We start from the raw sequence: 23,046 nt of genomic DNA on the forward strand, positions 1-23,046 counted from the left end.
AATGTAAGACCACAAACTTGCCTGCCGCGCTAACTACCGGTATGTGGTGCAACTAATCTCATGTCGTATCTAGGGCGGACATATTTTTTTATAATATAAAGTACAAATACGTTACTTTGGATTATATTAAATAATGCTTATTATTTACAGTTATTATTAACAATAAATTAATATTTGTAAAAAGAGAAAAACTTTAAAAACAATAGATATACCTATAGACTTTATATGTAACATTGTTGCCACAACACTTTAGTTTGATATAATTTCTTAAAATAGCATTTTACGTTCTTGAACAATATTTTGATTAGTTGGTGCTTTGAAAAATTTAATTTTATTAACTTTGTCCAGCCCTCCGAATACTTTTTTATCCCGATTTACTATCAAAACAAACGCACTTCGCCATTTTTGTTCCAAATTTCAACACTGCTTATATTTGTTTAAAAGCACTTTATTTTTAGTTTTCTTTCGCTTAAAAAATGGAAAATTTTGCAAAGATCATTCAACACACTGAAAGATTATTTAGCACTGTCAGTAAATTACTTTCTGCTGTGTCATCTCCATAGGTAGCGTCGCCACACGGCTACTGTCAACACATTGTAAGTTCAGGTTATATAACCGAGAATATGATAGAATTTAGGAGAATTAAAAAAAAATGTAAGAGAATTTAAGAAATTATTATTTTTAACAATATTTTTATTGTTCAGGTTATATCAGCGGCTGAATATGGATTATTTTCTATCTCAGACATATTCAGGAATTACAGTGTTTCATATACAAATTTAAAATTTTCAAATGTATTAATTCATTAAAAAAAAAAGATTTTTCTACTTTAAAAGATAACTTTTTAACAAAATACTGGAATTTTCAACAAAATAATTGAATTTTTAACATAGTAGTTAAATATTCAACCTAAAAATACTTTTTTACTAAAAAATAATTAAAAGTTTATCGAAATTATTGAACCTTCAAACCAAAAGACAAATTTTCTTTATAAAAATACAATTGTCATGCAAAAAATACGACTGTTCAACAAAAAATTATTTTTTCGCGAAATTGATACATTTTTACGCAAAAAAGGAAATTTCAAACTAAAAAATAATCTTGTTTAAAAAACGCGAATTTTCAAATAAAAATTATCAATCTTAAAAAATTGAAAAGTTTCACTTTCTGTTAAAAAATGAATTCCAGACAAACAAAAAGGAAGTATTTTCCACTAAACAGTTAAATTTCCAACTAGGCATGACCCTTCAATAAAACAATTTCACAATGTAGTTTAACTTTGACACAAGTAGTTAATCTTTCAATTAAAAGAGATTAATTTATGACAAGATAATTAAACTTTTAACCAACGAGATAACTTTTCTACTTAAAATATAAACCTTTAAAAAAAGTGATTTCTCAACAAAGCTATTCAACCAAATGTTTTAAGCAAATGAGTTGAATTATTAAGCAGAAAAGAATGATTTTTAACCAAAAAGTCGCATTTTCATAGAAAAAAATGAAATTTCTTCTGTAACAGATGAAGTTTTAAATCAAAAAGATAAATTTAAAAAAAAATAGTTGAATTGTCGGTTGAAAAAGATTTTAGTCGAGTTTTCACGATTAAAGTATGCATTTTTTAACAAGAAATAATTTTCTACCAAAAAAAGGAAATTTTTAATCCTAAAAGACGAATTTGTAACCAAAAAGCATGACTTTTTAACATAATTGTTGAATTCTCTAGCAAATAGTTGCATTTTTGTGAAAAAATTTGAAATTTATTTTAAAGCAGAATTTTTTATTACAAAAAAAGTTGAGTTTTCATCGAAAAAAGATTCCGGTTAACTCAGTAACATCAAAAATTTAATTTTTGTCGAAATAGTTATATTTTCAAGAAAACAGTATAATAGCTTATTTTCTAACCAAACAGTTGCATTTCATAAAAAAATTTAATTTCTGTTAAAGTAGGTAAACTTTAAAAAAAAAGACAAACTTTCAAAAAAAGAGTTGAATTTTCAACCGAAAAGTTAGCGAAAATATCCAATTTTCTATTAATTAAAATAAATTCTAATATTCTCATAAATTCTCAGACAATTTATTTTTCGGTTATATTCTCGGCAATATTCTCATTCTCGTTATCGTTCTCAAAGTAATATATCCGGCTCAGAACTCTAGTTCCAAGGGTCTGAATTAAACGATCCGTTTCTCACGCATTAGGTAAATATTTTACAATGCTGTTGCCACGTTTTGCGGTGTGTTTTGTTAGAACTAGGTACAATTGTATTTACCACTTTGACACACTGGGGGTTGTATTTGAAGTTCGGTTCACGTAATAGCCAACGGCACGTCGTCAAGCCAAGGCGACAGTCAACAAAATGTGGTCGTAAATTACTTTTAAACATGTACACACAATTTGCGCTTCGGCTGTTTGCGAGACACATACAATAAAAGTTTTTTATCTCCATTTCATCAACGTTTTTAGCATTCAGTTAGTTTTTCCTGTCGGGGAGAATCTAAATTACGGGGTCATCCATAATTTACGATACATTTTCTTCGGAAAGGGGATTCTGAAAAATTGTATGAGCTATCACATGAAGGAGGTGGGGGGGGGGGGTAAATAGATACTTTTAAATAATATTTCGAAAAAAATTAACAGTAATGGAAATCCTTGTATTCAAAGTTAGTCTACAGAGTCAAAGGTTAGTAATTATACAATGAAAGATTGTAATAATTCAAGGAATCTGTATTATCATCAGAGAATATCAGAAATTCTGAACGTCTTTTCAGACTAAATAGAGCTTTAAAAAAAAATTTGTTAATTAAATTTTTTTTATGAAAAGAGATCTTCTCCTTCGTCCTGCTGGGAATTGAACCATAGAACTTTCGACTTCCGGTCGGGTGATTCTCGTTTACGCTACTTTTTTCAGAAAAAGATTTAATTTAAACATTTTTTAATTTATACCTCCATCTAGTCTGCAAATACCTTAAGAACTTCTGTCATTCTCTGATAATAATAGAGGTTTCTTGAAAAATTTGAATACGTAACATCTGACAAAATAATGCGTGTATTTTTGAAAAAAGATTCTTCTTTCGATCTTTCTAGTAGCTTAAGGGATAAGAACCCTACCGGCAATTGAAAAAAAAATTTTATTTAAAACATTTTAAATTATGTCATAAGGACTTCATATCGATATAATTAGATTAATAATTTGTTTTTTCCATTATTCTGTAAAAAAAAAATAACCGCAGATCTTATCGGGAAAAAATAGGATTTTTTTAAAAGATTGACGACTATTTCAGTAATTTTAAAGAATTTTAAAGCCTCTTAATAAACTATTCTAATGAATTTTTAAGATCTCAAAGGATTTCATAGAACTTCAAATATCACAAGGAATCTCAAACATTTCTAGGGATTAAAACCGTTTCTTTAAAGAAATTTTACAGCAAAATTATACCTAAAATTATATTTAAGGGCTTTTAAATGATTTTTACTTTTTTATACATTTTCACGGTTTTCAAATATTTCTAGGGTATGCAAGGGATTCTGTAGAATTTTAATAGTTATATAAAATTTCAGATTTCAGCGAATATTTGAAAATTTCCAAAGATGTAAAGGGTTTCTTTTCCACAGAAACTAATTAAGTTTGATTTCAATTATATTTAATAGTTTTTGAATGGTTCGTAATTTTAAAAATTGATTTTCACTTTTTTGTAAATATTTCAACGAGTTTTTTTCAGGATTTTCTTAGATTTCAAGGGATTTCTAGAGAACTTTTGAAAATAAACGAAACTTCATTGAACTTCAAGGAATTAAAAAATATTTCAAGGGATTTTACAAGATTAATGGATTTTATTCAATTCCCAAGTATTTTAGGGAGTTTGAAAGATTTCAAGAAATTTAAACTTTTTTTCATATAAATTTAATCAATAAGTTTAATTTAAATTATATTTTTTGGCTTTTGAATGATTCGTAATTTATTTCATTTATTACTTTTACGGTTTGCAAATAATTTTAGGGGATTTTAAAGGATTCTAAAGAATTTTAATAGAAAGATCAAATATTGGGGGGCTTTAAATCATTTTTGAGAATTTCTTAAGATTTCAAGGGATGTCGAGAGATGTTTTAAAAATAAATGCAACTTTATTAAGTTTAAGCTAAATTATATTTAAGCGCTTTTCAACGATTTATACTCTTTCTGAATAGATTTTTCCTTTTTTTTAAGATTTTAAGGGATTTCAAAATAGGATTTTTGGAGATTCAAAAAATATTAAGGTATTTTATAGAATTTTATAGCATTTTAAATGGTTTCAAGGGATTTTTGTAGAAGTTTTAGAATTAAATGAAACTTTATTGAATTTCAAGGGATTTTCACCAGTTTTAAGTATTTTATAAAATCTTGAAGTATTTGAAGGCATTTCAAAGATTTGAAGTAATTTTAAAGAATTTTAAAGGTTTTCCAGAGAAATAAAAAATATCGGTAGATTTTCAAGAATTTTTTCGGATTTTCCAAGACTTCAAGGGATTTTAAGACAACTTTTGAAAGTAACTGAAACTTTCTTAAAGTTCAAGGGATATAAGAGTATTACGAGGAATTTCACAAGATTCGAGGATTTTATTAAATTTTGAAGTATTTTAAATAATTTCAAAATATTTCTACAGATTTAAGCGGCTTTAAAAAAAATTAAATTGATAAGTTTACTTTAAATTGAATTGAAGGTCTTTCCAATTATTTGATCTTTTTTAAATGTATTTTTACGTTTTTCAAAGATTTCAAGAGATTTAGAAGGATTTTAAAAGATATAAGAAATTTCAGATTTCAAAGAGTTTTGAAGGATTTTCTGGAGAAGTCTTAAAACTAAATGAAACTTTGTTGATTTTCAAGGGATTTTCAAGTATTTTAAGTATTTTGACAAGATCAAAGAATTTTATTACATCTTCAAAAATTTTAAGCAATTTTTATTATTTCTAGGGATTTCAACTCTTTAAAGAGAAATTTAATAAAGAAGTTTGATCTGAATTATATGCAAGGGCTTTCAAACGATTTATACTCTCTTTAAATAGATTTGCACGTTTTTAAGATTTTAAATGATTTTGAAGGATTATAAAGGAGTTGAAGAAATATTGAAAATTTTAAGGCATTGCAAAGAATTTTATATGTCTTTAAAAGATTTTAAGTAATTTTAAGAGATTCGCATGTATTTTAACAAGATTTAACTATTTATTAAATTTCCAAGTATGTTGAGGAATTTCAAAGGTTTATGGAGATATAAACGGTTTTCCCAAAGAAATTAAATTAATCAGTTTACTTTAAATTGTATTCAAGGACTTTTAAATAATTTCATCATTTTTTAATAGATCTTTACGTTCTCTAAGGATTTTAAGAGATACAAAAAATGTCAAGAGATTGAAAAGAATTTTGAAGAATTTCCAAATGCTTCAAGGGATTTCTGCAGAAGATTTAAAATTAAATTAAACTTATAAATTGATTTTTACGTTTTTTAAATATTTTAAGGGACTTTAAAGGGCTGTAAAGGATTAAAATAATGTATATCTTAAATTCTATCAATTTTTAAAAGATTTCTCAAAATTTAAAGTAATTTCGAGAGAACTTTGAAAAATAAATTATATTTCATTGCATTTCGAGGGATTTAAAAGTATTTTGAAGAATTTTACAAGATTTAAGGTTTTTATTAAATCTCGAAGTATTTCTAAAAATTTCAACATATTTCTAGAGAGATTTGAAAGAATTTGGTAGGATTTCCGAATGCTTCAAGGGATTCCTAGATAACTTTATACAATAAATGAAATTTTAACCAATTTTCAAGGGATTTCTAACGATTTCAAAGATTTCAAGGATTTTTGAAAGTTTGTTAAGGAATTTCACCAGGCTCAAGGTTTTTGCTAAATCTCTTAGGCTTTCAAGGGATTTCAAATATTTCTGGGTATTTTTACTTTTTTCGAGAAAACTTTAACGTATAGATGAGTCAAATTCAATTAATTTCAATATTTTTCAAATGTTTTATATTTTACATAATAAACTAAATTTTATTTAAAGTGATTTTCACGGATTTGAACAATCCAACGAGAGAAGATTAAGATTCATAGTACCTTTAATTATTTGAAAGGCTCTTGGGGGATTCTACAAATTTCAATTGGTTTTAACAGATTTGAACATATTTCAAATATTTCACATCGTTTTTAATTTAATGTTTACAGATTTTGAAAATACCCATATTTTTCAATCTCATTTATTTTGAAATCTTTTGTATTAAGGTAATTGTCGTGCCAAAATTTAGATACCTAAGAAAATTGTTTTTCTATAATTTTAAGAATCGGTATATTGTAACTGATGTTATTTTTATTAAAAAACATTATTATTAAAAAAAATCACCAAAAAACTATTCATTTTTACCATGTTTTTTGCAATTGAATTTTTTCTGGTCGTCGCATCTTACTAATTTTAAAAAAATGATTGCATTTTATTAAACGACTGCTCATTTTTCCGGGAAAACATTCTCTACCGCTCTACTGTTTCCAATTTAAAAAATAACTACATAATCCTAAAACATAATTATATCTTCAAAGAATTTTATCATAAAAAAGTTGCTCTAATGATTTAAAGCCATAGAAAAAGCTATAGAAGCCATAGCAAAAACTTTCTTTTAAAATTGGCATCTGTAAAGCTATAGAGAATGTTTCCTAGGCAAAAATAAGCTGTAATTTATCAAAATGCAATCATTTTTTAAAAATTGGTATGAAGCGATGTTTATAATAAATTCAATTGCAAAAACATGGTGAAGATTAAGGTATTTTTTTGTGTGAATTACAAAATTTTTCGAAAAAATTAATGGTTTTTATATGTAATGATATCAATTATAATATTTTGCTTCTTGAAATCATAGAAAAACTTTTTTTCAGATATCTGACTTTTGGCTCGACCACTACCTTAATTTTCCAATTATAGGAATTGTATGAGATTTTACACAAAATAGAGGGGGGGGGGCAAGTAGTGGGAAAACGGGAAGAATAAGGGAAAGGGAATATAAGGGACTGACTCAACCATGATCCCTGACAAAAATATAATTTTTTTATTATAATCTGACATGTCGATTCAAAATAAGAAAGTTTAAACTTTTCTTTTCTCGCTGAAGCTCGGTAGGATAATGGCACCCGTCGAAAACCAATTTCTTGGTTACAAGATATAATGCTCGAGTTTGGGGCAGGTAATCTTGTTTTTATGGAGTCTCACAAAACCCGCCAATTAGTTCGCATAACATTACCGTCGGTACTACGAGCCAGCCCAATCGAGATAGGCTTAATTCATCTTTGAAATATCCAATCGCCTTTTTTCCACAAGATTTTGGCGAGGTAAGTTGTACAGCATGTGCGCTGTCTACATGATCGCAGAATATAAGATAAGAAAAAAAAGGAAAAATTCAACTTTCGAGGAGTATCCGGCAATCGCAGGGAACGGGAAGTAATATACCTCATCCTCCGATTGCATCTTCCACGGATCGTGATCGATGAATAGAGATATTTTACTGGACGCAGTTTTAAATTAAGGGAAAAACATTTTTAAATCGTTAGTAATTAAGTGGCCTTATCAGTACGAAAGATTTATAGCCCTAAAGAAATTTTGGAAGTAAAAAAATCTTGAAGAATAGTAATTAAATGATTAAAATTTTTTTATTCAAATTGATTTTAACACTATTTTATGAGGAATCATAAATTTTTTATTGGAGAACGTTCAAACAGAGTAAAATTAGTCTCAATTTATGACTAAGTTCAGAAATCCAGATTTACAAACGACATTTATAATGTTGGTATGTAAATTTTTTTTAATTGTTTCAATTTAAAATTAGAGATCTGTAAAAGTATTACGGATTTATGTTCACAAAAAAATTAATTTTTAACAAAAATCGGTTTCTGGTTTCATTTCAAAACGGTCAGTATAAAGCCCCAAATATAAAAACGCAATATTTTAAAGAACGCCACAGCCCCCCGAATTCTTGTTCTCAAAACAAGGGGAACAGAATGATTTTTCACTAAGATTGGAGAATAATAGGGGAAAAAGTTCTTTTGAATAAGATATTGAATTTTCAAAAAAATAGTTAAATTTTCAACTAGAAAAAATTAACTTTCTACCATAAGTCATTCATTTTTAAGCTAAAAACCAAATATTTTAGATATCTGTTGATTCTAAATCCAGAAAAGTTGATTTTAGACTGAAAAGTTACTTTTACGAACAAATAGTTGACGTTAAGAACAAGAGAGTTGAATTGTTAACAAAAGAGTTGATTTTTTGGGCAAATATTTTTAATTCATCTTGCAAAGATGAACTTTCTGTGCCGAAAGACGAATTGGAAAGAAAACAATTTAATTTTCGAGAAAAAGATGGCTTCTTAACGAAATAGGTAAATAGTTAATATAGTTAAAAATAGTGAAATAGTTTAATAGTAATTATAAATATTTAAAATAGTTAAATTTGTATCAAAATAGTTTAATTTTCAACAGAATACTTGAAACTTAAACAATGAAAATTATTCATCAATCAAAACGCTGTATTTAAAATCAAGTAGTTGAAGTTTCGAACGAAAGAGACAAAGCATCAGCAAAATATTAGAATTTTCAACCAAATAGTTTAATTTTCAGACTACAAAGATGAATTTTCTACCGAATGGTCCAATTCCTGAACATAGAAATTCCAACTAAAAAGAGTTGTATTTTGAAACAAATAGTTGAATTTGAATTCAAGAAAGCGAATTTTTGAGAAGGCAGGAAAGTTTAAAGTATTAATCAAAATGAAAACAATCATTCTCAACAAGCAATATAATAATTTATATTTAAGGAAAAAAAGATTGAGAATTCAAATCAAAACCGTCGAATTTAACCGTCAATGTTAGAATCTCATTGAGAAATGTAATATTTAACATTTTAATCAAAAAAGATTGAAATTTTAAATAAATTACAAGTAGATTAAGTTTCATCCAAATTTTTTAGTTTTTAAGAAAAAAAAATTTCCAACCATGAAGATTGATTTTAACAAAAAAAAAGTTCATTGTGTACCAAATAATTGAACTTACGGATGAAGTAGCTTAATCTTCAATCAGAATAATGTTTTTTTTTTCTTAAAATAGTTGAGTTTTCTAACAAAATATTAGAATTTAAATAAAAAATGTTTAGCTCAAAAAGATGAATTAAGAAAAAGGAATTCTTGACAAAATAGTTCAATTTTCAACCAAACGGATGAATCTTAAACAAATAAAGTAGATTTTTAACAATTACATTCAATTATCAACCAAATAGTGTAATTTTCGATCCAAAGAATAATTTCCTATAAAGAAAGACGAATTTACAACAAAATGCTTACATTTTCAAATAAATTGTTCAATTTTAAACTAACAATGATCAGTCGATATCTAACAAAATAGTTTAATTTTAAACGAGTAAAATGAATTTTTTAAATGTATTTCAACTTTCAGAGGTTATTATACAATTTTTACATGAGAAATCTTTAAAACTTAGTGCTTTCAGACAACTATTCTTTGATTTTTAATATATTTTAAATATAAAAGTGCGTAATTTTATATTTTTTATCTGGCTATTTACGTTGCATAAAAGTCTATTTTACTTCAGGATTTTTTTCGAGGAAAAAATTCTCTAGAATTCTTTTTTTAATTTTTGAATAATTAAATAATCTTCCAATACAGTAGTTTTACACAAAGTATTTTCTGTAAAAAAAATTTTTTAAAGTTTTCAACCATAAAAAAGTTTAATTTTACAATTGAAAGTAGCAGAGTTTTATCGAATATTTTTCCTAAAAAAAGTAAGCTCTTATTTATTAAAATTTGTCCATTTTTCAAAAATTGGTAAGCATTGATATTTTAAAAAAATACAATCGTGAAATACATTTTTAAAATACATTTCTTGTAAGTTAAAATTTATTTTCAATAAAAATGTTTTTTAAATTAGCGTGAGAAGTTTCTTAATAAAAATTTAACACAAATTGATTAACTGAGAATAAATATTAAAAGTGATTTTGAATTATATTTATTTTTTGTACGTAAATAGGTATATTATGAGTTAAACTTAAATCATCAAAATATTTTCGCATATTTAACATTACCTATAAATGTTAGTGATATGCCTATTTCTCTCACAATATCGATTGCGATCTTTCGATTCCTTTTCAATCCGATCCATTATTTTCCATTTTTTTCCAAAAGAAGTTTTTTCTTTTTTTGTCAAGAATTGCTAGACATTTATGTATAAATTAGTAAGTACTTCAAATTAAAGAAAGAATTAAGTATTAACCACCCAAGTACTTTACATTAAATGTAATGTTGACAGAGGGAATAAAGTACTGTAGTTAAATTTTTAATTTGAAAAAATGAATTCTCAATGTAAAATTCACCAACAATGGACTAGTTCAATTTTCAGTAAAGAAAACTAGTTTTCAATAAGAGAAAAAAATCAAATTTTCAACAAGATAGTCAAATCTTCAATCAAATAGTAAAATTTATGACCAAAAGAGATGATCTTGAACCAAAAATATGACTAATATTAATTCAGGTCGCATTATAACGAAACTTTTGTCGCTTCTTCGCTTTCCTTCCATTCCCCAAATCACTTCCTCACTTACCTTTCCCAACGCAACTGCACTACCCTACTAGTCCTCGTATCCCCCCTTCCAACCTCACTTCCAGTAATTTCCCCTTTTTCTCTATCCCTAATTTTTCCTACTACATTCACCTTATTCTTTCTACTTCCCCTTCCATCATTTCCCCTCGCTTCCCTCCTGTGAAAGAAGGGCGACAGACAGACAAAAACCTGACTGACACTATAAGGGTTTCTATCTGGGGCTATGCAAACCTAAAAGCGAGAAAAGGGAGAAGTTTTTTTAAAACAGGAAAAAAGAGGAATTCCCTCAAAAAAGAGGAAGAAAATGGGAATAGGGAAAAGAGTATTAAGTCTGCATTAAGATCCTTTACTTATAAAATGAAATCAATAATTTTTGTTTTTTCGAGCAAAAAAAAATTGTTATTCGCATTTGTATTTTCTATGCGTGATGTCACATTCTACGCTCACCTGCCTCCCCATTCATGTCAAATCGTCATAAAATCTATAAAACTTCCTCTCCTTGAAAGTGCGCCGTAATTTCTAAGGGTTCCTTAATACAGTTTTTAATAGTATGCTTAAGGGCATGTGATACTTAGAAAATTGTTGATTTTACCATTTTTAGGTTCCCCCGGCTTTTTTTCTAGAATAATAAATATTTTGTCTTAAAAATTTGGGAAGTGATAGCGAACATGCTAACAGACGTCCCCACACAATATATAACACTACACAATAACACAATACACAATAACACTACGCAATATTTTGGCCGAAAACTTTGGACTTGAAAATAAACATAGTAACTAATCTCCTGAAACTAACCTTGTTTGCAGGCAATCAAAAAAGTTTATTTCATAAACAATTTCCAGATTATCGGAAGGGCAGAGATGAAAAACGACGTAACCTCAAAAATAATGCATATGCATAAAATTTTGATTTAGCACAATAAATTATTTTTGTTATTATGCCTCAAGAAAGAGTCTGAGGACGTCCGTTATGATATTTTATAGCATCTCCGAGTTCAGTTTTTTAAAATTTTCATTTTTGTGGAAAAAAGCCGGGGAAACTGTAAGTATCACATGCCCTTGAAATGGAAAATATATTCCTGATATATTTACATTGAGTGACAACAACAAGGGTCATTCCATGCATCGGTTAAACTCAACTAAGATTCGGTATTAAGAGACCCTGTTCAAGTTTATCGCATGCGATTAACGCTGCTAACTTGTTTTACGAGTTGCTGCTTCCTAAGCTAGATAACAAGGAAGAGTCAATGACAGTAACGAGGTGGAAAATTATTATTAATAGCTGCTTTGGCTCATAAAGGATCCATATCATAATAAATCTAATTATTTAATCTCATTATCAATATTAAAGCTAATAAAATAATTTTATACTAGAAAAGAATATGTCTACTTTCCCAAAGTTATAAAACCCGCCTGATGCGTGCTTTCGACAGATTTATACAATATGGAATAAAACTCAACTCTATGTGTAAAACCCCCTGTCCAGATCTTCTAAGTCTTAAAAATCACCCCTAACCATAAAATCGCCTTGTCCAGCTCTCCTCAACTCGAAAAATCAACCTAAGTCTTAAATCTTTCTGTCCAACTATCTCTTTAAAAAAAATTACCTCTAAGTTTAGAAATCCCTTTTCTATCTCTTCAGCCCCAAAAATCAACCCTAAATGTAAAATCCTCTTAATCAGCTCTTCCCAATCCCAAAAATCACCATATGCCTTAAATCTCCCTGTTCATCTCTCCCTAGCCCGAAAAATCACATCTAAATTTAAAAACCTCTTGTCTAGGTCTCTCGAGTCAAAAAATCACCTCCAAGTATAAAATCCCCTTTTTCAGCTCTCCTCATCCCCAACAATCTCTTTAAAGTTGGAAAAAACCCCTGAAAACTTGCTGCCCTAAGCCATGGAACTTTTCGCTTCTGATTTAAATACAGCATGGCGTAAATAACATATTTTTATTGTGTATAAACTTTATAGCATAATTTAAATATTGAAATGTTGTTGATGATTTTAATCGAGTTTATTAAAAACATATTTTTTATATCCAAGCCAACGCCACATTTTTATAATCGTTTTTAAAATATTGACTTTTTATATAGTTAAGGGAATGTGCAATTTTTTTAAAGATTGTTTAAAAAAATGTATCTTAACTAAATTTCATTACACCAAACTCTCGTTTTGAGTCCCCCTGTTATCGGCCTTCCTAGAACTGCTGGCCCAAGAACTTTTTCAGGAACGCAGGGCCAAAACTGCTGCTACTGTCGTCTCCGAATGGTTGCAGTGTGCGTATACTCATTCAAGTATATTGCGCAATATCGTACACTCCAATTGGAAACTGTTCAGTCAACCCTGACTGTTTATATTTCGATCCAACCGAATTTAGTCCAAAGCTATTTAAAGGCAATCCCCTTACCCTGAACACCTTTGTTCTTTACATTATTATTATTATTATTATTATTATTATTATTATTATTATTATTATCACTGAATGTATTCTTTAGATCACTTTAAATTTCTGATCAATCTAATTTTTTTAGACTTTTTACTTTAACTGCCAAAAAAGACGGCGTCTATCAATCATGAATACGACATTCTCGATAATAATAGTTGCAAAATAGTTTCCAGATATTAATCGAAAAAGGCGCCGTGGGCTTTTTAATAATTGGATTCAAAATTGATATCAAATTGCGTCGAGTAATGCAAAGCCAATCAGGTTTTTAACAACAGTGTTTGCGAAATTTATCAACACATCGTTTACACCACTTTTTTCAGGTAGTATTTGAGGGTGTAAAATAGCATAGCAGGGGACATAAATATTCAAAAATTAGCAATTGAAGTATATCAAGTGTTTTTTCACTTGACTCAAACCATCCAAAATCTTTTAAACTTTCACTCAGAAAAAAGAAATAAAATTATGAAATATAAATAACAAGCTGCCCGGTTTCCCAACGTGTCTCAGTTTGTCCCGTTTTACGGTACTAAAAAGTAACCTGTTCCGAGCCCTGATACTAAGTGAAAAAAAGATTGAGTTTCCGACAAATCGGAGAAACTCATTTTCCCGCGATTTAAATCTACCTCGTCGAAAAATTGGTTTTGAAACGAGGCGCGGTATTTCACTTTGAAGGGTAACGAGACGAGGAAAAAATGTGAGAGAGAGTTCTGTTTCTGTGAAACGAAGCCGCCCCAGGGTTGTCAATAAATTATTCGAGATTGAAGAAAATCCGTTTGGACAGACCGCCGTCGAGACTGCAGGGGTCCCTATATTTCCTTTTTTCCCTTTTGCCACTATTTTTCTCTAAATTCCCTATAATCTCTATAATTGAGACTTTTTTCACTTTCCTCCATTTTTTTGGCGATTTGCGTAAAAAAATAAAGAAAAGAAAATCTATCAGGATTGAATGAACAGTGTTTCGAAAGAAAAAAAAACAAAAGTATCTTACCCTTGATTTACAAATTTTCTTCCATGACATTTAATTTAGAAATAAATTGTAATTTTATTTCTTTTTAAAATTAACGGCGTTTCATAAGCGTGTTTTCCTTCAATTTGTTTAAACTAGATCAATTTTAAAAAAAGGTGACCTTAAAAAACGGGATATTAGAAATTGCCACTACAATAGAAATTAACTCAATAGCATCAAAATCTATACCGATTAAAGGGTTTTTAATTAATTAAATACTCCTTCAATTCCTTGCTATCATTTGCAATCCCACGCAATCTTTTACACTACCTCATAATACCCCCTTATAGAAAAACATTATAGAAAATTCAGTATGGATTAAGTTTGTATTTTATTATATAATTTTTATATAATTAATTAAATATAAATTAACTATTCAGTAATTAAATATAATGAATTTGTTGCATTTTTTATGGCTTTTAACTCACGCACAATCGTGTCCTGCAAGGAACATTTGAGAAAGTTCCATTCTCTCCGCATTCAAATTGTAAAATCACTATTGTTAAATCTTTGGAACCACTTCATTTCAAATTAGTGTTCTATCAAAAAATACAAATTTCGAACTTATCCAATATATAGGATACGGGTTTAGACAAAAACGTTATAGTTAAATTTTCAATTAAGAAAAAAACATTTAACACAAAAAAATCAGTTTTCAAAAAAGTTGTTGAATTTTCAATCAAAAATATCAATTTTTCTTTATTAAGATTGATAGTCTATCAAACAAGGACAAATTTTAAAGAAATACATGAATTTTCAACAAAAATATTTTATTTTAAAGAAAAAAAAGACGAATTATCTACAAAAAATATGACTTTTCGAACAAAAAATTTGATTTTTTCTACAAAATAGAATTTTGAACGTAAAAGTTAAAATAAAAGCAAATACATAGTTGAATTTTCTACTATATTTATGAATCCTCAATACAATAAAAATAATTTTGTCGAACTAATTTAACTAAGTCAAATGATCGAATTTTTAACAAACGAACAAAAATGAATTTTCAACGAAGCATGTAGCAGTTTGAATTTTCGCCAAACAGTTGCATTAAAGAAAAATTACAAAATTTTTAACCAAGAACATTAAATTTGTACTAAGAAAGACGAATTTTCAACAAAAGACGAATTTCGAACAAAAAGTTGACCTTGAAACTAATAAAGATGCATTTTTAAAAAAATAGATCAATTTTTAAGTGAAGAAGATACATTTTTAACTATAGATGGAATAGGATGAAATGATCAGTTATAAAAGTTTTTTTTGAATCAGACCTAAAACAAATTTTCATCAAAATGGTTACATTTTTAACCAAACATATATGAACCTTGACTAAGAAAAATGAATTTTTAATAAGGTAGTTTTTTCAAACAGATGACTTTTTAATAATATAGTTGCATTTTTAATAAAATAATAAAAATTTTAATCAGATAATAAAATTTGTAATCAAACGAGACGAATTCCGAATCAAAAATATAATAGCAGCCTTTTCAATAAAAAAGCAAGAGCATTCAGCTTGAGTCACCTGCTACATCGGACTACAAATACTATTCAAATGAAGGATTGAACTAAAATCTTGATCCGGCTTAACCTATTTTCTCTTGGAGGCCAATATTAAAACAGAAAGGGATTGAAATGCATCGGATTTCCATGAATATTTTGCAATTTAAAGAGTTTAAATACAAACGCCTATAATTAATTTACAATCCTGAATTTGGAAAGTAAAAAAAAATGTATGTGACAGTAGGGCCTAGTGGTCGAGTAGTGGGGATGTCTGATAGGAAGAAAGTGCAGAGAGAGAGAGAGAGATTAAGAGAAAGAGAAAGACCAAATACATGGTTTGTTTAGCGTGGCAATAGTGGGGATATCAAATAGGAGTCTTTAGTTCAAGTGCAAACCGCCGCAGATAATGAAGACGTGTTTATAGAGAAAAGGTATAAAAAATATACTTGTCAGAGAGAGAGAGAGAGAGCCACACTTCCGTTAGAAAGAGAGACAGAGACTTCCGTTCGTACGTTCGGTCGTTCTTTTAAATTCACTCCCGTCCCAAAAAAAGATTCACTTAAAAAAAAAGCGAAGAGAAATATTTCGAAAGAAAAATCTATAAACTCACATCATTTAACATTTGGAATAGTTCTCAATTCCCGGTTTTGTTCTGGATCCCAAAAATCTCCCACTGTCATTAATATTAAAAAATTATACGTCTTAAAACTAAACTGCATATTAAACTACTCTCGGTGGAACCATTTTAAATTTCAAACTTTAAAAATGGAAGCTTAGGAGACTTCTAATTTAAACATTTTTAATTCAAGTGCTCAATAATTTTCGCGTATATAATGGAAGCTTTTAATTTAGACTGCAAGATTAATATTTTTGAAGTTTTATAAATTCAACGGTTAAAGATTTTTGGTTAAAAAATATAAATCCACGATACAATTTGAAATGCTTTAAATTAAATTTAATCCTTCCGGTAAACTAAAATTAATCCTATTAGTCCGTCTTTCATTTCAGTACAAAATTGAAAACTGCCAACTCAATAAATATTTAAAGAATGAAAAATCAGACCCTTATAGTTCAGAAAAAAATATGCAAAATAAAAATTGGACCTGTTAAGCTCAATGAAAATTCTAAAAGGGAAAAATGGCCTCTTTTAGTTCGGAAAAAAATAAATATTTAAGAAGTTATTCGGAAAAAACATGAAAATAAAAAACTGTCCCTTCAAACCCAATAAAAATATCGAGAGGAAAAAGTCTCCTGGAAAGCAAAAAAAAATTATATCCCTTTCACCAGAATAAAAGGAACTCAAGAAAAATGTTAAAAATGAAAAATCATCCTAAAAAAAATAAGCTCAAAAAGAAATAATGGCCTTTTTCAATTCAGAATAAAATAAATAAATATGCAAACTGTTATCCTTTCTTTTTATATAAAAATCTTGGAAATAAAAATGATTTCCCTCTTCCAATTTAGAAGAAATTGAAACCCAAAGTTTCATTCCTTTCAACTCAATAAAAATGGTAAACAAAATATTTCCTTTATCCAATTCAAGTGCAAATTAAAAATTTTCCGCTCAAACTCAACAGAAATGTTAAAGAAAAAGGTTATCTCTTCCAAAGCAGAAAATAAAAAACAAATTTTCCTCTCGCCCTACTCAATCAAAATATTATAATATAAAAAAATTCATTTTTCCGAATCATAAAATTTTGAAAAAATGTCCTTGATTCCAAGTCGACAAAAATCTTCAAAATGTAAAATGTCCCTCTGCCAATTGAACAAAAATTAAAAACTCAAATTTACTTGTTTCAAATATTGACATAGATGAAAGAACTGTTTTTTTTTCAAATACAAATTTTGAAATAAAATTAAATCATGAATCTATTAATTTAAAATTATTCCTAAATTGAAAATAGTTTATAATGTTTGATTGAGAAATTTGAAATCAATCATTTCATGGGGTAGTTAAACTTATAGAAATAAAAATTTAAAAACTTGAAAAAGTCGAATTTTTCTAACCGAAATCTTTATAGCGACCTCTAATTTTTTTTTTAATCGAGGCAAAAGTAGGGGATCATTTTTTTACCAAAAGAAAAAAATTTTCTATTCAAGGTTTTAGGAAATCTAAAAAAAAAAGGATTTTATTTGACACCATTTACTAACAATTGCCCGTTAATGCCAATATTTCTTAACTTTTCCTTAAAAAATATTTTTGAACTTCTGCGCTATTTAGCTAAAATAATATTGCAGCCATCTCAATAGCTGATAGCTCACAAACAAGAAAAGATTTCGATTTTAAATAAACAACAGTTTAAATGAACCAAAAAGGTCGAATTTTTAACACTAAAACCTGAATTGTCAACCAAAAAAGATTAATTTTTAACCAACCAGTTGCATTTTTTATCCAAAAGAATTATCTTCGTTCAAAACTGCAGAATTTTCTCCCAAACATTTAAATTTCCAACTAATAAGTTGAATTTCAGATACAAAAGATTGATTTTTTAACAAAAAAGATTAATTCTTTAAAAAATACATAAGTGAATAATTAAATCGTTGAATGTTTAATAAAATACATAGTTTTTCAACCAAATAGTTTATTCCCAACCAAGATGTAATGTTATTCCAAACTTCTTTTGATTAATTTCTAGTTTATATTTTTTCGTTTCTAAAAGTTTTTTACCTAATAAGTGAATTTTCAAACTAAAAAAGATCGCTGTTTAGATAAAAATTCAGTAGTCATATTTCATTTAAGAGAATTAACGTTTAATAAAAAAAGATATTTCTACAAAACATTTGAATTTTGTACCGCATATTTGCATTTTCTGCCAAATAGTTAAATTTCCAACAAAAAAAGATGAATAATCAACAAAATAAATACATTTTCAACTAAGTAGATATCTATCAAAAATATTAATTTTCTACCAGAAAAAAAGAATTTTCAACGAAATAAATATTTTTTAAGTAACTAGTTAAATTCGCAAACAAGAAGGTATGCACCAAAGATTACAAAGATACTAAAGAAGATGAATGTTCAACAAATTATATAAATTTCGAACTAAATAGTTTGAACAATGGACGTAATGTTCTTGAAAATGTTATTTGATGAACTTTTAATTTTTTGTTTCCAAATCTTCCTAACTGAATAGTATGGTTTTTAAACTAAAAAAGATCAACTTTTAACCAAAAGCGGAGTAGTTACATTTTAATTTAAGAGCATGAGTTTAGTTGAAAATTTATTTTCTTATGACTGATCATTGTAGTTGAAAATTCATCTGCGTGGTTGAGAATCTAACTATCATGTTTAAAATTATTTTTTTTTGTTAGAAAATTGATTTCTTTTTACTGAAAATTGGTCATTTTTAGTTGGAAATGTATGCATTTTGTTAAAAAAATCTTATTTCGGAAAATGAATCTTAATGTTTGAACATTCATCCGTTTTGATTAGGAATGCAACTTTTTGGGTCTAAGTTAATCTGGTTTAATTGAGTGCTCAATAATCTGGTAGGAAATTAAACTATTTGGTTCAAAGTTGACTCATTTATTGAAAATTAAACTTTTTAAAATGAAAATTTAGATTTTTGTAGAAAATAAATTTTTTTTGTTAAAAAAATAATACCTTCGGGTTAAAAATTCAACCGTTTTGTGTATAATGCGTACTTGTGGCTTTGAAACTAAACAATATGGCCAAAAATAAATATAGATTGTTAAAAACCTTTTTTTGTATGAAATTAATCTGCTTGCTGGAAAATTTATCTTTTTAGTTAAAATTTAACTTTTTGTTTCAAAATTATTCTCTTTAGTTTCAAATTCAACTACTTGGTTGCAATTTGAACTAGTTTATTAAAAATTCATATTAATTTAAAATTCACTTCCTTGGCTATAAATTTAACTATACTATTGTTACAAAAAAAACCTTTCGGGTTAAACAATCATCTTTTGGGTTGAATCCTTTTTTTTTTTAATTCAATGGTATAAGGTTTATCATTTTAGTTGAAAATTTATCTACTTGGTTAAAAATTTAACCATGTTGTTAAAAACTCTTTTATTTTTTTGGTTGAGAATTTATTTCCCTAACTAGACATATAACTATTTCATATTTGGTTGAAAATTAATATTTTGATTGAAAATTGATCTTTTCGGTTTTGAGATTCGTGCATTTTCTTAAAAATTTGTACTTTTTCGCTGAAATATCATTTTCTCGGCTGAAATAGAATTATTTTATTTGTTACAAATGCAAAAGTTTGGTTATAAATTAATCTGGTTTGGTTGAGGATTCCACAATTTGGTAGAAACCTAAAGTATTCTATTCAAAATTAACATTTTTATTAAAAATTCCTATTTTCCTGGGTGAATTGTAACTCTTTGTAAAAAACTAAACTATTTTTAGAAAAATTTAACTTTTTGGTTGAAATATTCTGCAAAAATCGTGAAATTACAGGATGGAATCTATGAAACCTTATCATTAATTTAGGCCATTAAAACTTCAAAAATTTAAACTGGTTTCCAAGAAATGACACGCTTTACACCGTATAATGTAAAAGACTTTTGAATTACCGGCAAAGTAAAAACAAACCCTGATTCTTAAAAAAGTTGCTTCTTCTAATCAGAATGAGTCTATAATTTTTTGTCAATATTATAGCAAGCTACGACTTTGAAGTTTTTAATTTTTGAAATTTTTACATTTTTATTTAAAAGTATAAAAATATGATGAATTCTCTGTGTAAATATTGTGGCTATAATTAATTATTAATAATTAAATAATAAACCATCATTTTTTTCACCAAGTTTTGTTGCTTTAAAAACTTGCAAAAATTTAGTTTTTTTAAATTATTTGATGAAAATTTTATTCACAATCTTTTAAATTTTTAAACCGATTTATCGTAAGCTTGGCATGAAAATTAGACTAATTATTATTAAAATCTGAAACATATTGTTAATTAAAAGCAGAGAATTTCTTTAGATTAAATTGATAATAATATGTTGACTGTGCACTTGAAAGTGGCCACAATTTAGTTTAAAAATGTAAAGCATTTAAAAATTAAAATTTCTTTAAGTGATTCAAAAAAGAAACAATAATTTCCTTCTGAAATTTCAAAAAATCATAAATTTGGATAAACTGATTTCTTATTATTAATTATCTTAAAATTCTCTTTATGTCAAAAACTCACCATAATTTTTGAACTTTTAGAATTTTTAAAAATTAAAGGTTGTGGTGGCTTTATTACTATAATATTGGGAGAAAATTGTACTTATCCTTATTAAAAAATGTTTTTTTTGTCGGAGTTTGAGTTGGTCAGAACTCGATAATTTAATTTTTATATTCATTTAAAAGAAAACTGCAAACTATTTGTTAAGGAGAATAATAATTTTAGCTTACTTTTTCACATTTTTCTATACGAATTTGATTAACGGTGTGTCAATTACAAAATAAAAAAAGGAAATTTAAAAAACTTACTTGTTATTACAGAAGGTGAAACACGTAAGAAAAAATTATTACTTTTATTAAAAATAAGCACACCAATTTTCTTTAAATTATTTATTATTATTTTAATGGAAAAGGAAATAACTTTGTATGTATACAGATTAAATGCATGCATTTTGAAGACACCAATAAAATAAAAACGCCAAAAAAGACATACCCAATTTTTTTATTTGTTCCCTAGAAAAGTAAAACTTGGGCTAGTGTGCGTATTCAAATTAAAAAACAATTTTTTTTTCAAACGCATTAGTAAATATGGTTCCATAGTGAAATTAAACAGTTCGTCTGATAACCAACATGTTAAATATACTTTTTAAAATAAAAAATGTTTCGCAGTCGGTAGGACTCGAACCTACGCTCCCAGAGGGAATCTGATTTCTAGTCAGACGCCTTAACCACTCGGCCACGACTGCTTACATTTGAGAAGATCTATTTTCGACATGCGATATTATTTACTTGTATATTATTATGTCAAAGCAGTTTCCCTTTCGGGTAAGCGTAACTCGGAAAGGAAGAGAGTATTGTGGGAGAGGAGGTATAGATTTTTAGTTTGATCTAGAATTCCCGTGTTATTTATTTCAATAAAACTTTTATTCCGAAACACAGCTTTGACCCAGATTGCTGATCAATCTCCCTGAAAAATATGGTTTCACAGTTTGTATATAAAAAAATTCTCAAGGCAAAAATTATAATAAGAAGATCTGACATCAACGGGGTAAATTTATTTATTTTTTGTAATAAAATAAAATTCGCAGTCGGTAGGACTCGAACCTACGCTCCCAGAGGGAATCTGATTTCTAGTCAGACGCCTTAACCACTCGGCCACGACTGCTTATATGTGAAAGAATTTATTGTCGGTACGGGATATTTTGTAGCGAGAAATTGAACAGGAATAAAGTAGACCACTTACTTTCATAAAATCGAACGTGCCAATAATTTCTCTTAGCGTTGCATTTTGCCTTATCGCAAGCTAAAATATTTCATTCATAACTTATGTGCGGTTTGGCTAGTTTCAAGATTAAACGTCTACCATCGAACTTTTCTTATAAATCGTATTAAATAATTTTCTTTTTTAATATCAAAATATTTTACAAAAAATGCATGTGTTGGATTTACAATAAAAACCTCCTATAATATTTTTAGGGACACCCGAAAAAAACGCGCGATTTAAAGAAGCGATTTTTAATTTTATTTTTCTCACGCAATTTTTCAATTAACATATCAAATTAGTATTAACACAACATTTTTGTATTTCATAGTATCTGTTATGTCGACAAATAGAAAAGAAAAACAAGGAAAATATTCCTGATGTTTGATGAAAACTGATATCTTGACTTCAAAATTAATATATCATATTTTTTTTCTAATATGTAGACAAGAAAATTGTTGCATTTTTGTTTAAGAATTTCCGGTGAAAATTCCTGGTATATTGTTAAAAAATTGTAAATATTATTTGAAACCTATTTTTTTAATGACAATAGAAATTTTACACGAAAAACACTATAATATTATAAAGAATTATTCGAGATTTTTAATCTTCTTTTAAACCTAATTTTTTATTTTATTTAATATAACCAATTTCTGGTAAAAAATTTTAATATAATCAAACATTTTTCCCAATTGTAAATTTTATTTGATATATCGACATTTTTGGTTAACCCAGCTAGCATTGCGTACAAAATTGTAATATTTTTTTGAATCCAATGATTTTTTACTAAAACATACCGATTTTCGATGTGAAATACCAACATAATCTAATATTGTTATTGATTTGTGTATTTTCCTTGAAATATATATTTTTTGTTGTTGTGAAAATACCAATTTCCAAGAAAAAACTGTAATATAATCCTCAATTCTTAAAAGATTCTAAAATTTTGTTCAAATTATAATGGGTTTTTATTTAAAACACCAATTGTGGGTCCGGATGCAATAAGGGCACATAAAATTTTTTCGTGCGAAAACGAAGTCCCCTGGAGGCTTTAGAAAAAATTTTCGAATTTTAATTTTC

The 23,046-nt window shown here is 27.2% G+C and overlaps 2 non-coding genes across 2 annotated transcripts; both read right to left on the minus strand.

Moving 5' to 3' along the window:
- Positions 1-21,369: 21,369 nt before the first annotated feature.
- Positions 21,370-21,451, minus strand: Trnas-aga. The gene has a single exon. It is a non-coding gene; the product is annotated as a tRNA-Ser (tRNA).
- Positions 21,452-21,788: 337 nt separating this feature from the next.
- Positions 21,789-21,870, minus strand: Trnas-aga. The gene has a single exon. It is a non-coding gene; the product is annotated as a tRNA-Ser (tRNA).
- Positions 21,871-23,046: the final 1,176 nt, after the last annotated feature.

Source organism: Belonocnema kinseyi, chromosome 10, assembly GCF_010883055.1.
Source record: "Belonocnema kinseyi isolate 2016_QV_RU_SX_M_011 chromosome 10, B_treatae_v1, whole genome shotgun sequence".
Classification (NCBI taxonomy): domain Eukaryota; kingdom Metazoa; phylum Arthropoda; class Insecta; order Hymenoptera; family Cynipidae; genus Belonocnema; species Belonocnema kinseyi.